Below are 22404 nucleotides of genomic sequence, written 5' to 3' on the forward strand. Positions count from 1 at the left end.
CCTACCTTGCAGGAGTGATTGGAAGCTCTGTTCAGCCGTGGGCCACTGGGCCTTTTCTGCCGGTGGTCACCGTTCCGCCTACCTGGCGGGCGCTGGGGGTGGGGGGCGGCTCTGCCCCTCAGCAGGCCGCTGGGCCTGCTCTGTGGATGGTCACAGTTTCCTCTACCTTGCCAGCGCTGGGGGAGGGGGCGGCTCTGCCTCTCAGCAGGCAGCTGCTCCTCTTCTGCTGGTGGGTCCCAGGCCCGCCTACCTTGCAGGAGTGATTGGAAGCTCTGAATTATGACTTTAATTTGTATTTATTTTGTGGTTTTCTATTTTGATTTCTGCATTGATTAAAGTTGGTCATTTCTTCTATTTTCAAATATACTAATTTTTTTCAATTGTCTAGTCTCCTGTTTAAACTTTCCACTGACTTTTTAATATATATATATATATATAGTCATAGGTGAACACAATACCTTTATTTTGTTTATTTATTTTTATGTGATGCTGAGAATCAAACTCAGTGTCTCACACATTCTAGGCAAGCGCTCTACAACTCAGCTACAACTTCAGCCCTCTGTTGACTTTTTAAAAAATATTTTTAGTTGTAGATGGACACTATACTTTATTTTATTTCTTTCTTTATTTATGTAGTGCTGAGGTTTGAACTCAGTACCTCACACATGCTAGGCAAGTGCTCTACCACTGAGCTACTCCAGGTCCCCAATGACTTTTGAAATTAAATTGACTATATTTTTATTTTAGAAGTTCTGCCTGGTCTTCTTCAAATCCACCTGGTCTTTTAAAATTATCTTATTTTTCTCTCCTTTGTTTCTTTTATTTTAAAAATGATTTTCAAAATTCTTATTTCACATTCCCCATTGTACAATTTTATTTCCAGATATTCTTGGGTTTCTAAATTTTCATATTTGGTATCTCACACTTTTTTTTTTTTTTTTTTGATACCGGGGATTGAACTCAGGGGCACTTGACTACTGAGCCACATCCCCAACCCTATTTTGTATTTTATTTGGAGACAGGGTCTCACTGAGTTGCTTAGAGTCTTGCTTTTGCTGAGGCTGGCTTTCAATTTGGGATCCTCCTACCTCAGCCTCCCAAGGTGCCGGGATTACATGTATGCACCACCATGCCCAGCTGTTACCTCACTCTTGATAAATTGTTGTCTCCTGTGTTTGTTATTATGGATTTTGACCATATCTTAAGCAGAATAGGAATACTGTGATGGTCTGACTTGATGGTATATTCATGAAGATAAGTTTTAGAATTACAGTTGATTCTTATTATTCACAAATTTTGCATGTACAAATTCACCTTGCTAAAGATTGTATGCAACCTCAAAATCAATATTCATGGCTCTTTCCAAGTCATTTGCAGACATTCACATGTACAAAGCTGTGAAAAAACTGAGTGTCTTCAGGGTTATACAAAATTACATACAAGAGGAAGTGAGGGGAAAGGGGAAAAAAAACAAGGGGGAGAAATGAATTACAGTAGATGGGGTAGAGAGAGAAGATTGGAGGGGAGGGGAGGGGGGATAGTAGAGGATAGGAAAGGCAGCAGAATACAACAGACACTAGTATGGCAATATGTAAATCAATGGATGTGTAACTGATGTGATTCTGCAATCTGTATACGGGGTAAAAATGGGAGTTCATAACCCACTTGAATCAAAGTGTGAAATATGATATATCAAGAACTATGTAATGTTTTGAACAACCAACAATAAAAATTAAAAAAATAAAAAATAAAACATGGTTTAGTACCTTGTGAAAAAAAAAAGAAAGCATTTATATTCTTAAGCATAAAATGACAAAATTTTCTTTGGGGAATAATTACATTAACATTTTAAAAACATTTCTTTTAACAGTACATATACATTTTTGAAAGATATTAAATCCATTGAATTGTAAATATAAATATTGAAAACTTGGGTTGGAAGATAGTATAGCATGGTGGTTAAAAGCATGGATTCTGGAGGTAGAGAAACTGATTCCCTTTTTGCACCTATTACCTCTGTGATGTTACACAAATAAAGAAAAATTTCCAAGCTTTAAAAAAAAAAAACAAAAAACCGAGTGTCTTGTGGCTGTTCTCAGATGAGTTCACAAAAGCCAGGCTTTGCTTTCTTCTTTCATCTCTCATATTGTAAATAAGTGCCCCTTTCGCAGTGTATTTAATGCCATGTTTTTTCACATTTCTGTGCTTTTTCTTGGTGATTTAAAATGGCCTCCAATTATAATTAATAAACTTGTAAAACCTTCCCCTCATACAGCATGAATGTAATGGATTCTCACATACCAAAGAATCATTTCCCATTAGGACCAAGCACCTACTTTCTTGCTACTCTTCATATTCTAATTTGTGGTTTAAAGGCACTCATGAATTTAGCATGGTGTCTATGGTGACTGTGGTAAGCAGTCTTTATGCCTTAATCCTTTAGACCATTATAAAACAGTATACAATTTATGTGAAAATCTTGAATAGAGCAATTTGATAAAATGAAGGCAAGAAAACTAGTCCTGTTGAATAAGCATGTGTTATGGGCTAAATTGTGTCCTCCCCTAATATTCATGTTATGGCTGGGGTACAGCTCTGTAGTAAGACTTGTGCTTAGTGTGCCTGAGGTATTGGATCCAATTCCCATCACCAAAAAGAAAAAAAAAATCATGCTGAAGTCCTGATTCCCAGTATCTCAGAATGTGAACTTAATTGGAAATAGAGTAATTAATTACAGATATAATTAGTTAAGGTGAGGTTACTGGAGTACCGTGGTCTACTAATCCAATATGACTAGTGCCCTTATAAAAGGAGAAATTTGAAGACAGAGCCATGTACATAGGAAGAACTCCATATGGCAATTTGAATTATGTTTCCACAAACCAAGGAAATATCAAGAAGCTGGAAGAGAGACTATGCTCACTCTGAAGGGAGGACCATACTCCCTCTGAAAGAGATAGAATGGCTTCCAACCTCCAGAACCAAGAGACAAAAAAGTTCAGTTGTTTAAGCCACTTGCTTTGTGGTATGTTGTTACAACAACCCAAGAAAACTAATATAGCATGCAATCATTTGTAAATTATTTATGTCTTTCTTTTATTACTAACCTAAATATTGCCAACCCGTTACATTGATCCTGCATCCTACCACCTTCACTACACTTATTTATTAATTCTAATAGTTGTTTGTAAATTCCTAAGACTTATTTTCTGTATATATGATCATATTTATCTGCAAATAGATAGCTTCGCCTTTTCCTTGCCAATATGGGTATCTTTTATTTCTTTATCTTACCTAATTACAGGACATGCACAATAACAATTAAGCTCAATCATCTTTGATATTTTGATGACAATCATTTAAACCATAAGTTTTTAAGAATTTTTTTCATATGTCATTATACAAATTTTTTCCCAAAGTAGGAAGATAAAACATTACCATTTTAGCACTTACATTTAGATCTTTAGTCCATTTTGATTTCCATTGACATATGGTAGGAGGTGAGACTTCTTTCTATTTCATATGGATATTCAGTTGTCCCAGCATCATTTGTTGAAAAGATTATTCTTTTAAAAATTGTTTTTAGTTGTAGATGGACACGATACCTTTATTTTATTTATTTGTTTTTATGTGGTGCCTCATGCATGCTAGGCAAGTGCTCTACCACCGAGCTGCAACCCTAGCCTGAAAAGATTATTCTTTCCTCACCAAACTATGTAGGCATCCTGATTGAAAATTGCTTCACAATGAATTATAGAATGATTTCTGGACTTGCAATTCTAGTCTGTGGATATAAATTTCTGTCCTTCTGCCAGTACCACACTGTCTTGATTACTGTAGCTTTACAGTGGGATTTAAAATTGGGAAATATGAGCCTTTTGATCTTACTCCTTCTTTTCAAGACAGTTTTGGTTTTTTACCCCGATACTGGGGATTGAACAGTTTTGGGTATTCTGAATACCTTGCATTTCCATATGAGGTTTAGGATAATCTTGCCAATTTCTGCAAACAAACAAACAACAACAACAACAACAAAAAAAAAAAGAACAAACAAAAAAAGATCAGCTAGTTTAAATTTTATTAGGAATTGCATTAAGCTTGTAGCTCAATTCAAGAGTATTGCCATCCTAACAATATTAAGTCTTACAATCCGCAAAAATGTTTTTTCATTTATTTAAATCTTCTATAATTTGCAGATTATTCACTGCTGTGTATGTAAAAACAATTGATTGTTGCATATTGATCCTGCACCCTACCACCTTCACTACACTTATTTATTAATTCTAATAGTTGTTTGTAAATTCCTAAGACTTATTTTCTGTATATATGATCATATTTATCTGCAAATAGATAGCTTCACTTTTTCCTTGCCAATATGGGTATCTTTTATTTCTTTATCTTACCTAATTGCCCTGGCTAGAACATCTCATATAGTATTGAATAAAAGTGGCAAGAATGTCTATGTATTGTTCTTGATCTGAAGGGGAAAGCTTGTTAACTGTTTGACTTTGGCCAAGATACCTAATTTGTCTGTGCTCAGTTTTCTCACCTACAAAAAGAATAGTATCTACTTTATAAGGAGTTGTGAAGATTATAAGAATCCATAAAAGTACATAAACCAGTGCTGGACACATGTTGTCTGCTCTTCTATGTTCACTTTACTAAATATCACCCATCTTGACATCACAATTCTTAGTGTAACAAACAAATAATTTATTTATTTACTTGCAGTTCAGGGGATTTAACCCAGAGCTTCATGCCTGCTAAGCAAGTGCTCTATAACTGAGCTACACCATCAGCCCCTCAAGGTTTGCCAAATTTCAAATAACAATTTCTAAGTGTGGATATATGTAGTATGAATTGTAGTATTACATTAAATATATCCCCCTTAATACAAAATGTAGTGTGGAGGTTGGATAGATTAAATTTATTTTATTCAGAGATGTTCACAGTATTATATATGGGAGGATATTTGGCATAGAAGCCTCATGAATTAAACAGTTTTCAATGAACTGCCAGTAGATGGCTCTCTTAATGTGCTATTTTATTTTCACTTCAGCATTCTACTTTTATAGGTCAAGTTACACCATCAAAAACCTCAAAAGAGGGACAGACCTGGCTCTTCAGGAATTATTTAATTCATTTGTCTATTTTCTGATCACATTCACAGTAATAAATTTGCATTCAGAGGTACCTCTTCAATTTTTTTTTCAATCAAAAAATTGATAGGGATTTTTAAATTCATTGTTCTTTTAATTCATCAAACATAGGAACATTTTTAGTTGGAGCCTAGGATTTCTATTATTTCTATTGGCTCTGATTAATAGATGAACATATTTGTTTTTAAACGTTTTAATAGACAATTAACTTAGTTTTCTTCCTATTTCATTTTCTTTCTTTTTTAACATTTTTTTAGTTGTCAAGGATATTTATTTTATTTATTTTTATGCAGTGCTGAAAATCGAACCCAATGCCTCACATAGGTTAGGCAAGTACTCTACCACTGACCACAACCCCGGCCCCTCCTATTTCATTTTCTTATAGTAGCTTCATGTTTAACTTAATCTCTTAGAGTTTTTTTAAAATATTTATTTTTTAGTTTTAGGTGTATACAATATCTTTATTTTATTTTTATGTGGTACTGGGGATTGAACCCAGTGCCTCACACGTGCTAGGTGAGCACTCTATCACTTGAGCCACAACCCCAGCCCTTAATCTCTCAGTTTTTGTCTACATTATAAAGCTCTGTAATAACTTATTAAAATCTGTCTTTTTAAAAAATACATCAAGTAGGTTGAGGTTGCAGCTCAGTGAGTGGTTACCTAGCACATGTGAGGCACTGGGTTCAATCCTCAACACCTAATAAAAATAAATAAATAAAGTTATTTAAGAAATCAATAAGTGGACGAGGACTTGTCTCTACCCACAGCATTTTCTCTTTATTTTGTTATACTGTCCTTTATTGGCATTAGTTAGCTTTGAAAAACCAGCCTCTATCTCAGAGCAAAGCCTGTCCAAGGAAGGGACATGACCTTGGAAAGACCCACAGAGCACTCCTAGGCACATTCTCACCCTGCTAAGTTGTTTATCTACAAATAACAGGAGAGATCTGCTGCGCCAGGTGTCCCTGACTCAGTCAGGCTAGGTGGGGATCCATAGCAACCCCCTAGCAGCCACCAATCAGCATGAGACAGGGAAATACCTGGGATGCCAGATGACCCTCCCAGTAGTTTATGGTGGTTGATAACGTGTTGGGAAACCATGTAGTTCAGCACGTACACCCCTCTTGGCTTAAACCAATCAGTTCAAATGAACCCCCCTCTTGTAGTAACCAATCACTCCTACCCAACTTGTTCCCGCCAGTTAATGTGCTAATCATGTTTTAGAGTTGTTATTTGATTTTCCCGCGGTGTGTGATGATTTGCTAAGAGATGCTCTGATGTATGTGTGTGGGGGGGGTCCCTGCCTTTTCCAAAGAATGTATAAAACTGCTGCAAACCCTGGGCTCGGGGCCTCTCAGCGCCACCAGTTGCTGGGTATGCGTGCGAAGGACCAAGCTAGCTCGCAATTAACACCTCTTTGCTGTTTACATCGATCTTGGTCTCTGGTGGTCTTTTGGGGGTCCCGAATTCAAGCATAACAGCTTTACTACTATTTCCTCAAATGTTTGGAGAAATTAGATCTTATTTACCCTGTTGCTATGACAAATATAGTCATATTCACCAGCTTCACCTTAGACCCTAAAAAGCTCATAGCTCTACCCACTATTTGTATAAAGTTCTGGGACTTATGACCTCAGAACTATGCCTCTAAACTCCATGGTTCCATCCAATCCTGGGCCAAAGGAGAAGACCAGTCTCTTCATGGGTTTCTCTCTCTCTCTCTCCCTCTCTCTCTCTCTCTCACACACACACACACACACACACACACACACACAAAACACTTGCACTCAAGCAATCGTCAAAGATCTAACAGAGCCCCAGAGGGGGATTACAGGGAAAGGGTCTTGGTCCTTCACCAGTTGAAACAGTATTTTTGTTTCATTTTGTATTCTCTACCTGTTCTATTTCTTCTTCATATCTTTGAAACGAAAAAAAAAATAAAATCAACTCTCTTCTCCACAAAACTGTTCTGCCAACAGTCATACCTTCTCAAGTTTCTCAGACCCCTCACCTGATCCCATAGCTGGGCTTCCCCTTCAGTACCTCTCACTGACCTGCTCTGGATGAATGCTGCCCCAGGGAGGAGACTTAACTTCAGGTGAGATGCTCCCTTTGTTTAAGGACAATTCACAGAGGGAGACTTAACTTTGAGCCATCAGCAGCCAACAAGCTGAGCTGGGGGAAACCCAGTTCCCTCATAAAGGTGGTGGCATCACAGAATTCTCTCTAAGTCAACTTTGGAAGAAGAAAATGGGGCCCACACAGCAAGAAATAAATCCAGAAAGAGATACAGAGATCCGACAATATTATATGAGTCCTTCAGCTCACCTCTATCCCTGAATTCCTAATTACATGAGCCAATAGATTTCATTTTCTGCTTAGGCTGTTTGAAATTGGGTTTCTGTCACTTGCAACTGAGAGACTCCTGATTAATAATAACTCATGTCTGAAGAAAGCAATAATCACTATTTTTTTCTAGCACTTATCACAATATTAGTATTATAATTTATTTGTTTACACATGTATCTCTCTACTTAGACTGTAAATTCCTTATAGGATCACATTTTATTCATCCTATCTCACACATCTATAGCAATCCATAAGTAAAGGAGGTAGTGAATAAACATTTGTCGAAATAACAAATAAGAAAATTCCAAAATGATAGACAATGCATGGGCATAGACATGGAGGAGTTCACAGAACATTAAATAAGGAAAGTCAGTCAAAAATCAATCTGAAAGGCACACTATTTGGGTTGTCAGATTTCACATTTACTCTCTTAGCCCTACCTATCCAATTGGAATTTAGCTCAAGATACCCATATTCTTTAACATCAGTAGCATTAGGTTAACACTTAAGCTAGGTTTGTTGCAACGTTCATTCTCTCTTATCATACACCTTTTGTTTTCACTATGATTCTGAGTTCCATGTTTATTCTTGGTCTATTGATTCATTCAGCATGTATTTGATCTCATGCCCTATGCAGGACTCAGAATATAGCTATGAATGTGATATTTAAAAAAAAAAAACTCTCCACACACACACACACACACAAATTATTTGTGTATGATTCTTGGAATTGAAAGTGTCCTTGAGAAAGTGACATTTCCACTGTGAACCAAAGGAAATAGAAGTTAATCTCATAAAGACAAAAGGAAACAGAATACAAAGTAAAAGAAGTAGCGGGGAAAGAATCTGAAGGTAGATGGCAGTCATCTTGTGGGAAGTCAGCATGACAGGCTATGTTAGATCACTTAGATTTTAATTTAAGGACACAAGGAAGCCTTTGTAAGGTTTGAAGTTGAAAATGAGATGTTGGCTGAGAGCTTACTAAGTGCCAGGCCTTATTCTAACTGCTTATATGCCAATATAACAGGTACTATTCCAAGCACTTTACATGTGTCAGGATCCTCATGACATTTTCTGTTAGTACACTTTTTGTCATGGTGACAAAATACTTGTGAAAACCAACTCAAAGGAGGAAAGGTTTATTTTGGATCATGGTTTCAGGGGTTTTTGTCCATAGTCATTTTGTCTTCTGGCTGTGGGCTTGTAATAAGGCAAAACATCAAAGCAGGGAGGGCCTGTCAGAGCAGAGTTGCTAACCTCCTGGCAGCCAGGAAGCAAAGAAAGACAGACAGAGTGAGTAAGGGGGCCAGGGACAACATTCACCCTTCCAGGGCATGCCTCCAGTGATATATTTCCTCCAGTTAGGCTCTACCTCATCGTTTTCATTTCCTTCCAATAGTCTATTTAGTTATGAGCCCATCAATGGATTAATCCTTTAATGAGATCGGAGACATCATGATCCAGTCATTTCCCAAAAGCCACATCTTTCAACATTGCTGCATTTAAAACCAAGCTTTCAATATATGAGCTTTTGGGAGACATTTCAGATCCAAACCTTAACATGGTATGGTAGCTCTCTACGAGCCTTCATTTCACTGTCCAGCAATTTGTTCTCTTCCTCTCTGGGTGCTTACTTACATAATCAGTTCTGAATCTGGAATGAAAAATGGATTGAAAGAGAGAATAGTTGGGATGCTCTGGGCTATAGATTATAGAAAACCTAAGCAAAAGTGGCTTTACCAAATGACAAGTTTATTGGCTTACATAAATGAAAAGTTCAGAGAAATGGTAAACTGTGACATCCTCTCTTTCCATGTCTCTTGTTTGATTTCTGCATTGCTACTTTGTAAAGTTGGCTCCCCATCATGATCTCAAGATAGTTGCCAATGGTTTCCCTTTCCCTTGTTCATGTTGAGCAGAAAGAGGGACCTCCCTTTTCAGAGCAAGAAACTCCCTACCCAGAAGCCCTCTATACACAGTTTATTGTGTCTCCTTGGCCTTAAATAATCAGTATGGTGAAGAGTGTAGATGAATTCACCAAGCAAATTAATAAATTCACTAATTTAATAGGAAATCACAGCAAGAGCTGGCATAATCAGAATCTATTCCTTGAACTGAGGGAGAAGTTAAATCCCACCCAAATTACATGGTTGAGAATAGATGTTTCCAAAAGGAAATTTGAGGTACTGCTACCAAGAAGGATCAGAAATGGATGCTGGGCAGCCTACACAAGTATCATTTATGGGGAACAAGACATGAGTTAGGAGTTAGAAGGCCTACAATAATCTAAATGAGAGATGACAACGTCCTAGGCAAGGAAAAGTCAGTGAAGGTTGAGAGAAGTAGACAGATACAAAAGGTAGAATGGATAGGACTTGATAAATAATTACCTGAGAAGTTTAAAAAGTGGGAGAACTAGACAAAGATGACTCAGAGAATAAAGTTTTTCTTGGCCAGACAGTGACATGGTTAGCCTAAATGTTGTAAGAATTTCCTGCCCTGGGTCCATGAATGAGAAAAGTTTATCACAGGTTCCTTTCATGTTTTCTAAACTAACCTCATAATAGCTCCTTTACTCTTCAAATTTCTCTTTTGTTCCTCTGGAGCCTCAGTCGTTTCTTTCTACAATCTACTGTTTATTTGTACCACATTCATTCAAATATTAAGGTTATTTCTACATTATCTTCTTTATGTACTCTACTAGGCAAACATTTGACCTAGTACTAACCAGGGGTTAATGTGTTAAAGTTTGACATCATTTCAAGCCACTTTGGAAGTATCTAAAATTAGTACACCTTGAATTATAAACACAAATCAAGATGGCTGCTCTGTTGATACTTCCCTTGTAGCTCTGTCTGGTAATAGATTCCAGATCCCTGGCCACAAAATAAGGCATATGATCCAGGGATGTATCAATTTAAGTTCCTCACTCCTCTAGCACAGTGGTTAATTCATTCATAGGGTGGAATTATGGTTCCTTCCTAGAGATTTTTCAAATAGAATTTTTCAAAAAGAGATTCACAGACTGGGGGTGTGTCTCAATGTTAGACCACTTGCCTAGCATGTGGGAGGCCCTAGGTTCAATGTCCAAACCTCCAAAAGAGAGGGTTGGGGCTGGGGGAGAAGATTCGCTTTTTTTCTAAAATGACTAAGTTTAAAGGATCATAATTCCAGGTTGACTTGGCTATGTACTTACTATTCATGAATTTAGATTATCTACAGAAGATTGAAACCACTGAAGAAAGATACAGAGATACAAGATATGAAAAGAGTTATACAGAAATACTGAAGTCTGGTAGCATTTATAACCCTGGATCCTGTGTCCCTAGAGCTAGATCTCTTTCTAACCTTTCTGTGGTGTGGTCATGAACTCTACAAGAGCAGGGATCCCAAGTACCTGGCACATAATAATGACTCAAAATTTAATTGTTGAGTCAAAGACTTCACTTTGGACCAAGAGAGAATGACAGGGACCAGATTTAACTGCCCATATGAAACAATTTAAAAACCAGACAAAATATCTGAAACTATAGTTTTCAGATGTTGAATATCACATCAGTTAGTGCAGGTCAGTGATCCATGAAAGAGGAAGCTGATAAGGTGTATTCTATGACTGACCCATTTTACTACCTAGAGAGAGTTTCCATTATATATTACAAAGAAGGGAATCAAAGTGGATTCTCAAGATTTCTCTGAGTTAAAGGAATAGGCTCAGGGTTTTGGAGAAACCAAGGTAGCTAGGGCTCTTAGGGCAGAATCCAAGAGAGGAGATTGCTGCAGAGATCTCTAGAGGGTCCCCCCTTTATTGTTCAGTTGAGTATTAATCAAGACATGTGTAGGAGGAACTACCTGAAGTGAGAGCTTTTTAAAAATCCCAAACTCCCTATTGCTTTCTTTGAGCAGATCCATGTTTTGATTTAGGAAATGAACAAAAGCTCTAATAGTTAAAAAACAATATTTAAAGAATGTGAGTCAATAAATCTTCCTTTTTATTATGAAGCTAGTTCTGTTTGGATTTCTGTCTCTTGCAACCAAAGACTCTCAACCAATACCCCCTATAATTGTACTTTTTTGTATGTGTGTGTGGTGCTGGTGATTGAACCCAGGGCTTTATGCATGTAAGGCAAGCACTCTACCAACTGAGTTAACCCCAGCCCACAATTTTACTTCTTAGAGTTTATCTTCAGGAGTTAATAAATTCTTCCAAAGATGTTGGTTATGAAAATATTTATCATTTTAATGTTTATAAATGTAAAAAATCAGAACAAAAATTTTCTATACAAATTATAAATTTACTTAATAAAATACTATATGGTAACTATCATATTTTAGTATCTTATTTGTTGACACAGAAATATATCCAAGATGTATTAATGAATATATGTATGTGTATGGTCTAGAAAGCTATATCTCAAAAACTATATCTCTCTGGTTAATAGTTTCAGGGATTTAAAAAAAATTTATCTGGTTTTTTCTGATTATTCTATAACAAATTGCTTCTTTCTTTGTTTCTTTTGGAGCTTCTGTGTTTGATCTAAGGTCTACCTCTTGTTTCTAATGTATTTGTGAAGCAAAGAAGATTGACACACTTTTAGCCAGGTGAATAATTCATTTCTTTGCTCAGATTACAAACTCCACTTACTTTCCCAAACCCTTTTCAAGATCTCTAATCAGTGCAGTTTTACTACCTTAAGACAACTGTACACACTGTACAAGTACTACAAGCACCAAAGCAACTGCTAAGTAGATGGCCACTTTCTCACTAATATCCTATAGGAGATTGTATAGTAAGATGTTATATAGTTGAAGATGTATGTTCAATAAAATGGGGCCGGAGAAGTTTTAAACTTTGACTAAAGCACATGGAAGCAGCTCAGTTGTTCAAGCTTAGAAATGTGTCCCAGTGTCTGGCTGATCTAATGCTTTGGCAAATACTGAAAGTGACCTATGTCCCTAGGGGACACATATTATGCCTAACAATTCGATGTCCCAGATTTCCAAAAAAGACCTGATTTCTTTCTTTCTCTGTTTTTCCATAACAAAGGTCATTCCTTTATTGGATTTTGACTTTTAAATCCTGGAAGATTTTTTCCTATAAATGAGCTCATATATTTGAATTTTAAAATTTCTTAAAAACTTTTGCTAGATTAAAAATCTCAATTTTTAATTTAGAAAAGAATTGATGATATTTGCTTTCTTCCTTTTAACTCTTGAACTACGGTTAGAAAAATTAATCTTCAGGAAGGGTAATGTGATACTGGTCATCACAGAGATCAGGGAGAGATATGAATATTGTCAAAATAAAAATGTAATTGGGGCTCAAACTTTGATAATCATAAGAAACTACAACCTTGAATTCCCAATTTGCATCAAAAGTATGCCTGATCTTGATTTCTAGTCCCAAAAGTAAAATGAACTAGTATTTAAACGAGGCTCAGTCAATGTCCTGTGGCTGTCATATTCTTATTTCTCAAATGGAATTTTAAAAAGTGATCTTAGAGCTTTGTTGGTTGTTTTGAGGATTAAATGAAATAGTGAATGAATAAGGAACTTGAAAAGTACTTGTTCATTTTTGCCAAAGAGTCTGTTGTTAAAATAAAATCTTACTACTAGATAGGTTGAGAAGGGCTGGGGAGAAGGAAGATGGAGGGAAGTTAGATAATGGGTACCAAAACAGTTAAATAGAAGGAACAAGTTACAGTGTTCCATAGTACAATGGATGACTATAGTTCACAATAACTTTTTATATGTCTTGGGAAGAACTAGAAGAACAGAGGTTAAGGCTCCAAATATAAAGAAATGATAAAGATGGAAATGTTAACGACCCTGAGTTGATCAATATGGTCTGTATACATGTGTTGAAATACCAAACCATACCCTCTAAATAGAGGCAATTGTTACGTGTTAGATAAAAAAAATAAAACGAAATTTCATTATGGAAGAAAAGCAGCACGTCCTACAAATTTACTGTTATTCTTGCTTCTTCTTATGTTTATTAAAGAAAAAATAGGGCAAGAAAAAAAGAGTAAGAATCACCAACAGTACCACTGCATAGAGAATTGTTAATAAACTACAGTTTTCCAGACCCTAAATACAGTCTACAAAAACTTTAATCAGCAGAATGAAATCTCATCTTTGAACTTTTCCCAGCTCCCATGAAATCTCTGCATGGGGCTGGGGAAGGTGAGATTCTGGGCCAAGAGTCAATGAGAAGAAGGCAAATGCCATCAAATCTAAGAGGCAATGAGACACATGACTAGAAAGAGGAGACAAAGCCCAGAAGCTGCTGGATAAATGATTAAGGAGCCAGACTGGAGTAAGCCTGGAGAGTCTTGGGATTGGCAATAACTGGCAACAAGAATGGCATTGCTGGAACTTAGTCTTTTTTTAAAAAAAGAAATTATTCTAATTAGGTATATATGACAGCAGAATGCATTTTGATTCATTGCACATAATTGCAGCACAACTTTTCATTTCTCTGGTTGTACACAATGTAGCATTGCCACATATGTGAAGTCTTACATGTACCTAGGGTAATGATGTCTATCTCATTCCACCATCTTTGGAGCTTGTTCTTTATTGGCTCACATCAGTCAGCTCTTGGTTCAATCGGTTCAATCAGAGTGGTTTAAAGATTCAGGGTTGTTAAAATAATTAACTTAGGAAGTGGCTGTGTTGTTAGAATTATGAGACTGCAGTTGTGACTGTTTAGGTTAAAAGTTTGGGTGGCTGTAAAAATGTTAAATACTTTGATTGAAAAGACAAAAAAGAAATAAGATTTTGTACTTTTTCATTTAATTGGAATGCTTGCAAGTCTGTAAATACGATACTTGTAAATTTAAAGCATTAAGCATTTACAAGTGAATAATACATACTCTCGTAAAAAAAAAAAAAAGAATGAAGCTGAAATAAATTCCCTAAAGTTTAAAGAGAGGGGGATTAGAATGAGTATTTTGTAATACTCCCTCCAAGTGAAGAGAAGGGTATCAATCACAAGAAAATATGCTAGGACCCCAATAAATCGTTTTTCTACATCTATACTTTAAAAATAGCTGAAAACAAACAACAACAAAAAGATACAAGGAGCTAGGGATTGAGTGCAGGCTTATCTGTGTGAGGCCCTGTGTTCAACCCCAGTATCTCCCCTGCCCCAAGGGCCCCAATGGCCCAAAATATGATTCTAATTATTGGATCAAAAACATTTGTCTTGGAACTTTTGACCTATGCATGAAAAGGTTCAAAACCTTCCTGAAACATCTGATTATTGTTCTAAATCCTCCAGTAATTTCCTCCACATCCTTAGCTATTCTTTACTCCAGCAAATGCTTCCTGATCCATCCAGGTTGGGCTCAATGCCCCTCCTATGTATTCCCAGCACCCTATTATAGACTTCTATGTGTTGCATTTGTGTTGAAATTACTTATACCATTTCTTTTTGAGTAAACTGTTAAGTTTCTGCATGAAAACTCTCCATAAACCCCAGAGATTGAGTTCCCTATTATATGTCTACAATTCGCTATGGTTTTCCTTCATAATGCTCATGGGTATGATTATTTCTGTAATGGGGTTGGCAATTACCACCCTCAGTCCTACAAAACCATTAGGGCTGAGTCTTTCTTTACATACCGTCAGTTTCCTCACAGCATTCCATTGATTTTCAAAAGATGACTTGAGAAAAAAAGGAAATGAATGCTGATTGTTCCTTCATTTAAAGCAATAATTTATATTCGTAAAGAGTTTTAAAATAAGGCTTGTAATAAAAAAGCAGTATACCATTTCTCCTTTTCTACCCCCAATCCCCACTAAAAGGCATCATTTATATTTTTTTTAATTGTACTGTTTCTGTTAGTATAGGTTTCTGTCTTCCTAAAGAACATTTTTTAAATTTGTTGTTTTTAAATATGTTTGACAGTAGGATGTATTTTGACATATTGTACATACATGGGTGTAACCCTTTACAATTTTGATGTCATTCTTGTGGTTGAAAGGAACATTCTTGTATTGTTGTGATTTGGAGATTGCTGTTTTATATCCTTGGCTTCCTCCTGTGGAGCATGGAGATTAAGTTTACAATTCACCCCTTCCCCACTATGTACATATCTCATAAATTCTTCTACTCCATGTCTCCTTGTATGATTATATTATTCTACAACTCTTGGTTAACTCAATGTGACCAGACAGGGAACAATGATTACATTTCCTTTCTTGTAATTTTTTTTTCAGAACTGATAATCGTCACTCTTTATCATTTGCTTAGTTTTCTACACACCCAATAACTAATTCATCCCAAAGCATTCCTCCAGTATTAATAACTTTTCTTAATGTTCAGATACATCAGATTGTTTCTTCTATTTATTCATGTTGGGTCAACGCCCCTCTTCAAGCACTCTGTTTTCCTGCCCCAACACGAACAAGTTGCTTTCTAGAAATAGATATAGGAGTCACTCTGGTATCACCTTCATGCTTAGCCTGGGGATTCCCTTCTTCTACTAGGGCTGCATCTCCCATTTTCTGCATCCTATCTCTTTCTAATTTTTGCTTTGTGGAGCACATCTTCCAGGGGTTCTTGAGAATGTTCAGAACAATTTTAAGCATGAACATCTGCAAGTGCCTCATTCTATCATCACATTTGAATGAAAGTTTTGCTGAATATAGAAGTCTAAGTTGAAGCCCTTTTCCTTGGAATTCTGGACATGGTTCCATTGTCTTCTTACATGAAACATTGCTGCTCAAGAGTCAATTCCTTTGTAATTCTAGTTCTTTGAGGCCTCTTTCCACCCTGCTATTTTTTGGAAATGGTTAGGAGTCCTTTTTGTCCCTAGTAAATAAAATTTCTCAGAAGGTGCTTTGGTATAAGGTGCCTTGGCATCTTTTCAGATCAATTGTGTAGATCATTTGTAGGTCCTCTCTGTAAAGTCTTTGCTTAGCATCTAGACGGCATCTTAAGTGACAGTCACCATTTTAAGAAAAATTTCACTTTCACACCCAAGGGCATTTCTGAGAAAGGCTCATCATTCCCTCACAGCAACCCCACCCCTAACCTTCTACTATAGGACCTAATTCCTGAGCCTAATTAGGAGCCTAATCCCTGAGCTCTAATCCCTTAGCCTCTAATCCCTGAGCCTGTCCCATAAAAGTCCTGAACCCCAAGCCTGTTTTGGCTCTCTCTGTCTATGGAGAGATGGCCTTTCTTTGTTAGCTCTGACAAATAAAGGCTCGTGTGTATCTCTGTCTGGTCTCTGTCTTTCATTTCTTGCTTGCTTGTCTCCCAGTTCTCGCTTTCCTTTCACTCTCACTCTAGAAAGTCATGTCTTTCAGTTGAGGGAAATTTTCCTGAATTTGAGAGTCACTTCCCCTTTATTTTCTTTATTGTTTCCTTTATTATTTCGATGCTAAACTAAGTTTTCAATTTTCTTTTTGGTTTTCCATCTCTTTTTCACTTTCATTTTATTTTTGATTCTATTTCTAAAAGGTTTCCCCAAAAGTTATCTTTTTATTCCACCACTTCCTTAGGGGTGTGTGTGTGTGTGTGTGTGTGTGTGAGAGAGAGAGAGAGAGAGAGAGAGAGAAATTCACTTCACAGAATGGATCACCTCATTACTACCTCCCCTTTCTTGAAAATTTTATTTTAACATGACCAGTATACCACTACAAGAATGGGAAGTTGGGGCTGGGGCTGTAGCTCAGTGGCAGAGCACTTGCCTAGCATTGTGAGGCACTGAGTTCCATCCTTAGCACCACATATAAATAAACAAATAAAATTGCCACAACATGTGACTAAATCAGTCAGGGTCACTCCAGGTGAATTGGGTTGGGATGAAATAATCACACAGAGATAGTGAAAATACCTTTTTCTTGGGGCATTTCAGTGGCTCCTCGGCCCCAGCTCCCACAAAGGAAGCAAGAGATGCAGACAAAAGAGAGAGGGAGCAAGTTCTGAAGCCCTATTTATTAAGGGGAGCCATTCGATAGAAAATTCCATCCAAAAAAGTTAGAAGGAACAAGAAGGCAGCCCACTCCATTGGGTAATTCCCACTCCCAAAGCCTCACTCCCTTACTGAGCAGAGATGGGGATCCACCTGCTTCCCCAGTAGGGAAGCCAGTCTTCACATTTCCATTGCTCAAAGCTAGGGGGCGCACAGCTCCTTTGTGGCAGCTCACGACATAAAATAAAAGTAATCTGTTCATCTACTATACAAAAAAGAAAAAAAAAGAACGGGAAGTTGTACTCCATGTATGTATAATATGTCAAAATATGCTGTCATGAATAACTAAAAAGAAAAAATTTAAAAAAATTATTTTAACAGCTTACCTCCTCTCTAAGTTGAGATTTGAATTTTCCCTAGACTGAAACATTTGTTCCCATTTATTCACCTGCTTTCATGTTATTGTGTTGTCTCCTTTCTCATTCTCTAGGTCCTTCTTGGTTATGTCTTTTCTGGAGTCAGTTTACTAAGATTTCAGAAAGACCTTGTAGTGAATGCATATATTGGATCTACCGTGTGATTAGACTTTAGTGGTTTGTTGTTTTTGTACTCACAATAGCAGTCAGATTTCTTCTCAAAGCAGTATGGATACCTCTGAGCTACTTGCAAAAAGTAAAAGTACAGAAAAGAGAAAATGTAAATGTTAATATTCAAGATTTTATAACATTAGTACTGGAGCCAGCTCCTATTGGGTCACAAGAGTAGATGGTTTTATTTTCAGAAATTTTGTGAGTCAGATGTTAAAAGATTATTAAAAATTAAATAAATTCACCATGCTCATTACAATTTACAATGAAATAAATTATATTGAAGACAAAGGTAGGGGGCTGGGATTGTAGCTCAATGGTAGAATGCTTGCCTCTCACACCTGAGGCACTGGATTTGAACCTCAGCACCACATAAAAATAAATAAAATAAAGGTATTGTGTCCATCTCTCTCTTTCTCTTTCTCTCTCTCTCTCTCTCTCTCTCTCTATATATATATATAGAGAGAGAGAGAGAGAGAGAGAGAGAGAAAGGTAATAAATACTCAAAACTCATCACTTCCTAATTATTTTGGTGAATTTACTAATATCTATATTCTTTTTTTAAAAAAAATATTTTTTAGTTGTGGATGGACTCAATACCTTTTTAAATTTTACTTATATTATTTTTTATGTGGTGCTGAGGATCGAACTCAGTGCCTCACACATGCTAGAAAATCCTCTACCACTGAGCCACAACTCCAGCCCCTAATATCTATATTCTTAAGGTTAGTTACATCCACAGTATCTTTATAGTGGAACTATTAGACAATGGTGTGCCTTATCTCTTCCCAGTTTATTTTTAGAGAAGCCATATTTGTAGCTTAAAAGTGGCAATGGTGAATGCATTGACAGACAGGTGAGCTCTGCTTTTTCTTTTTCTTTTTTCATTTTCATTTTATACTTTAACTTAAATGAAAATGTCAACTAACATTCACTGACATACCACACTCATTTGTCAGTTGTAACCACAGGTTGGCCATAGATGCCAGAGTTCAGTAAAAACCAATGAAATCATTCCATGAGAATCAATTGGTCATAATGATTTTACAACAAAGATTATTTTATATATTATTATTTTGTGCATTTATATTAGTAAACTATGGTACACACTGGCACATGTTTATTCGATTTTGTTGCTGTTGTTGTTATTTATTTTTTGAGAACAGGTTGCTAAACCCTTATCAATACAACACTGACTATGATCATCTCCATACTATAAATTACCTGAGTGTGAGTGCAATAATCCCATGATTGTTTCTATTTGATTCCCCAAGACTCATAGTTTCTATTACTCAGCAGTTACCTCATAAATATTTATTGAATGAGTAAAGCTCAGAAACCCTGCCTCTTTAATTTTTATGTCAGAGAATTAGCACTTGTGCCTGATACAGATTAAGTTCCGAAAAAAAAGTGTTTGCTGACCTGAACTTAACTTGAATAATAGCCTCCTAATTCAGAAAACAATCCTGTGACAATCAAACACACATCACCAAAAAGAGTGAGATGGTTTATTTTTTCAGGCCCAAGGCAGATAGTCACATGCCTGCTTTCGTGGTTGCTTTGTAAGTTAAGTCACTTGTTTCAGGAAGTCCAAGGAGAAAGTCAGATCTCTTTCTTCCTAAAACAGTGCCCTATTCATTAGATTTTCTGTTTCTCACATGTTCCAGCATTTTCTGACACTAATGTTGAATAGGAGAGCTAGTTACTTGCTTTATGGCTGCAAGATTTTTATTTAAGAAAAATGACAGAGTCTAGAAGAATCAAATAAGAAACTACCAATGTTTACTTTTTAATTAGCACACACTATACTTATTATAAAAACTAGATTTAATACAAGTAAGTTTGCTTTACAACTCTATATGGTAAGAATTATCCTTATATAATGAAGATATTGAGAGTGAGAGCTTTGTGAATTTGCCTAAAGCATACAATTGTTTAATAGCAAGACTTTGGATTCAAAATAGTTCTACCTTGAGACAAATCCCAGTATAATTTAATTGGACAGTGTTTCTAAAATATTGGCTGTTTATACACCATTATTTAGGAGTTGACTATTGTCTGCATGCCGATTATATTATCATTTACTTCCTATTTTCCTTGGACTTCTTTTGTTATTATTTAGCCAAACCTTAGACAATAACATTCATGGAATTTATGGATTGACATACTCAATATTGTCCTAATACATATTAAAATAGAAGCATAATTATTAAAATTAAACATTTTTGTTTGCTTACCACCAAAATGACCTTGAGTACAATCAGAAATACATACACTTCCTAAGGCAAATAGTGCTTCCTGTAATGCTGCAGATTTAACTTGTACAAGGGTGGGGACAAGTATGATGGTCATATTTGTTGTCCTGCCTTCAGTTTAAAGGAAATAAATCAACTTATTTTGGAAGGAGCCTGACTCATGCTTCCTGAGCAAATTCCCATTACACCAAACAAGGAGGTTTACAAAACCTTCTTTCTTGGTCATTAAAACCTTCCAAGCAACTGAATTGGAATTAAACTTGGCAAAGATTACTAAATGCCACCAGTGTTAGACAATTGAGGGTTTCTGCAGCAAGAACAGAATTCAAGAAAAATAAAACCAAATTGTTGGAAAGCACCTACGCTGAGAGGCATGCAGGATTCAAAATTCTAAGAAAAGCTTCCTTGCATCTGTGCTGCCCCAGCTGGAGTTGACAGAATTGTTTCTATTCTTTCCTGTAAGTGTGTAGGGGGAGGAAGTAGTTGAATTGTCATTCTTGGCTTTTGAGTGGGAAGAATAATACAGCATTATCAGAGAAAATGGCCAAGGGGAAAAAGGGAGGGGGCAATATTTTTTTGAACTGCCGTAAAACTAAATTCATATTTCTGTGAAAAAAAAAACCTGGATTTGGTTTAATAGATAATATGGAATGTTTTCTAACATAATTAAAAGGAAAAAATAGAAGAGCCTCAGAAACTATAATAGAAAAGACCACAGTGGTAAACAATATAAATTAATTTTTTTAAAGTTTGTGAAATATAAATGTCTACATTGGACTGGAGGGTGCAGCTCAGAATACTTGCCTGACATGTGCGAGGCCCTGGGTTCAATCCTTGGCACTGGAAAAAATAATCTGCTTTTGGCTTTTTAATATATCTCCTTTACAATGTCTTCAAGTCCCTTCACAAAACAGTTCCGTACCACATAGCCAATCCTCTTCTACCTACAAATGTTTTTGGGCATCCTGTGCCCCAATTAGCCTAAATCCAGGGTCACTAGCATGAATTTCATCTACATCTGGTCTTTAAGTAGATTATAATTTACAAACTTTAGAATTGCTGCCCTTTTAGTTTTTAAAATGAAAGATTCCAGATAGGATTTAGAACTAGTCTTGTTTTTCTTGAGGAAATGGAATCTTTTACAATAATTAGGACTTCATGATTGAGTGTGTGTTTTCATCTTGCCTTGGCCAACTGTGCGGTTAGTAACCTCGGTGACAAATGAAATGACTTCTAGTTGCTGAGGAATCATCATAAAAGAATGTGAGATAATTTCCCCCTCTGTCTTGGAATAGGATAGCTAGGACTTTGTATTCTGTTTGGTGAGGTCTAGGCTTCTTCACTGAGTTAAGAAAACATTTTTTTTTTTTTAATGTAGGGTCCTGGAGACTTGCTGGATTGACCTTCAGGAGAAAATCTTCCAGAGTTAAAAGAGAAGGGGCTGGGTTACAGATGATTTGTAGAGTAGGAAAAAGGGCAGTCATAGGTCCTCCCACTGTGGGGATCAACACTGGGCTTCCTCAAAGGACTAGAAGTAGCAGGAGTTTTGAGGGACATGGGTTTGCATGCATCTGAACCCTAAGCTGCAGCCTTTCCTCTTGAGTGAAGTCCCAGTTGCTGAATTTGACCAGGAGGGAGATGTTATCTTTACCTTTGAATGGTTTACAACAACAATGTGGACAATGTGCATCTCATCAGCAAGGAAATGGATTAAGGACTCTCTTCACACCCCTCTCTATTGGTGTTCTCAAATTATGTAAGTTTCTTTTATGAAGGATAAGGTAGAGCCCTCTAAAGATTACAGGTTAAATTACCACTTTAATAGGCTCAATGGATTTAATTTAACCTAGGAAAATAATGAAATGTGACATCTTCTACACTTTAATTGTACTAGCTATCTATTGATGTGTAACAATATTATCATGAACTGAATGGTTTAAAAAAGTATTTGTTGTCTCATAATTTCTCTGAGTTGTAAATCTGGGCATGACTTAACTTAATCCTCTGCTTCAGAGTCTCTCATAAGACTTTAGTCACATGTCAGTCGAGGATGGGGTTTCACGGAGGAAGGCCCTCTTTCCAAGCTTGCATGCTGTGAGCAGCATCTACTTTCTTGTAGGATGTT

This window comes from Marmota marmota, unplaced genomic scaffold, assembly GCF_001458135.2.
Source record: "Marmota marmota marmota unplaced genomic scaffold, marMar, whole genome shotgun sequence".
Taxonomy (NCBI): domain Eukaryota; kingdom Metazoa; phylum Chordata; class Mammalia; order Rodentia; family Sciuridae; genus Marmota; species Marmota marmota.